This window comes from Macaca thibetana, chromosome 16, assembly GCF_024542745.1.
Source record: "Macaca thibetana thibetana isolate TM-01 chromosome 16, ASM2454274v1, whole genome shotgun sequence".
Taxonomy (NCBI): domain Eukaryota; kingdom Metazoa; phylum Chordata; class Mammalia; order Primates; family Cercopithecidae; genus Macaca; species Macaca thibetana.
In genome coordinates this window covers 68,515,301-68,517,590 of record NC_065593.1, presented here as the reverse complement: position 1 = coordinate 68,517,590, position 2,290 = coordinate 68,515,301, and the positions used below count along the sequence as shown (strand labels likewise).

General features: G+C 38.0%; 1 non-coding gene across 1 annotated transcript; it reads left to right on the top strand.

Moving 5' to 3' along the window:
• Window positions 1–731: 731 nt before the first annotated feature.
• LOC126939987 (U6 spliceosomal RNA) lies at window positions 732–833 on the top strand. The gene has a single exon (XR_007720521.1). It is a non-coding gene; the product is annotated as a U6 spliceosomal RNA (small nuclear RNA).
• The last annotated feature ends 1,457 nt before the right edge of the window (window positions 834–2,290 follow it).

The window sequence follows — 2,290 nt, the reverse complement described above, 5'->3', positions numbered from 1 at the left end:
CATACACATGTTTATAGCAGCACAATGTGCAATTGCAAAAATATGCAGCCAGTCCAAATGCCCATCAAACAATGAGATAAAGAAAATGGGGTATAATGCGTTCTCACTCATAAGTGGGAGTCTAACAATGAGAATGCACAGACACAGGGAGGGGAACATCACACACCGGGGCCTATTGGTGGCTGGAGGAGGGATAGCATCAGGAGAAATACCTAATGTAAATGATGAGTTGATGGGTGCAGCAAATCAACATGTTACATGTATACCTATGTAACAAATCTGCACGTTGTGCACATGTACCCTAGATCTTAAAGTATAACAACAAAAAAAAAAAGAAAATGTGGGGTGTGTGTATATATATATATATATATATATACACACACACACATATATATATGTATATGCCATAAAATATTACTCAGCCATGAAAAGGAAAGAAATAATGTCATTCACAGCAACCTGGGTGGAATTGGAGACTGTTACTCTAAGTGAAATAACTCAGGAATGGAAAATCAAGCCCTATATTCTCACTCATATGTGGGAGCTGGGCTATGAGGATGCAAAGGCATAGCAACGATACATTGGACTTTGAGGACTCGGGGGGAAAGGGTGGAGTTAAAAGACTACAAATTGGGTACACCGTACACTCTTCTGGTGATGGGTGCACCACAATTTCAGAAATCACCAATAAGAAACTTATTTATGTAACCAAATACTACCTGTTCCCTAAAAACCTATTGAAATTTTTTTTAAAAAAAGAAACAATACAGAGAAGATTAGTATGGCTCCTGTGCAAGGATGACATGCAAATTTGTGAAATGTTCCATTAAAATAATTAAATAAATAAAAATACTTATTTCCTCCCAGTCTATGCTGGCATTTTCACTTTTTTGATGGTGCCTTTTGATAAAGCTGCAAACAAAGTCTGAGAAGCTCTTGATAATCAAGAGTAAGATTAGGGAGCATAGCTGGGAGGACATGGCAATATTTTAAGTGAAAGACATGATGATGTGTTGGAGGTAGTGAAAGCACTGTAAGGAACTGATCACATTTTGGTTATATTTTTGAAGAGAGAGTGTCCAGGATTTGGCTTTAGGGTGATAGAAAAAGTGAAAAGTCAAGAATGACTCCTACATGTTTTGGCTTTCGCAATTAATAATCTAAAGCTTCTCCTTTTGGAAACTGCTAGCAATTTCCCTTTAAAATGAGGCACTCACCAGTCTCCACTATTCCCTATTACTCCTGGAAAATAAGGTAAAATATCAGTTGCCATTTCTCATCATGTTTACACTACCTTTTTTTGCCCCTTTATCTAATAAGCTTCTCTCATTTACAATGCCAGCCTGACTCCTAGAGCCCTTTGATTTTACAACACTAGCTATAAAGTGCCCTAGATTTGGAGCTAAGAGGTAAAGTCTTCAGCTTCAGCTGTGTGTGATATTGGGCAAATCACAATAATTTCTAAGACTCAGTTTTCCTATCAATTAGGGGCCTCTCTTGCAGGGTATGAAAAGAATGAAATTGAATAAATTGATATAAAATAATAAACATTTAGCCTGCCTTTCCTATATTGGAAAAATATCCATGATTTTACCGTTTGTTCTCATGGAGTCAAATACCCTGCTACCTCTTTTCAGAAATACATTCCTACTTGATCTTTATTTCTCCAGTCTCTCCTTCCAATGCAGTCACCACCAGATATTCTATCTAATAAATCTGTTTTGGTTTCACTTGTGCCAACACACTTTGCTGCCACCTTCGATTTGGCTCTGACCTGGCTTTGATTTGGTTCTGTTCCTCCATGGGGCAGCTTTAGTCTGTATTTATGTGCCAGAAATTAGGCATCTCCTTTACAAATGTCACTTCTTTACTAACTGCCCCTGCCACTGACAATGACCATTATCCTCTGATCTCTGGAAGCACTTACTGGTCTTGCGGAACTTTTAAATTGTTTTCTATTCTTCCAAAGTGCTAACTCATTGAGGGCAGAAGCCATCATGTATTTCTTTTAAACCTTCTCTCTCCTAAAGGTACTAAAATGCTAAACACAGAGTAGCCAATCAATATATATTAAACTGAATTCTGAAACCAATTTGCTACCTGCTTTTTCCTATGCCATAGAACTGAGTCTTCAATGCAAACTACAACGTTGGACACGAGCACATCCAAGTGGAAATACTGTCTCTGCCTCTCAGTTTTCTGTGAGACCATGGGCACAATGGCTCTCTGAGCTCCAATTTCTTGTAGGGATAAAAGAGCCTGTTGAAGATGGTTGTTTGGGGTATTAAAG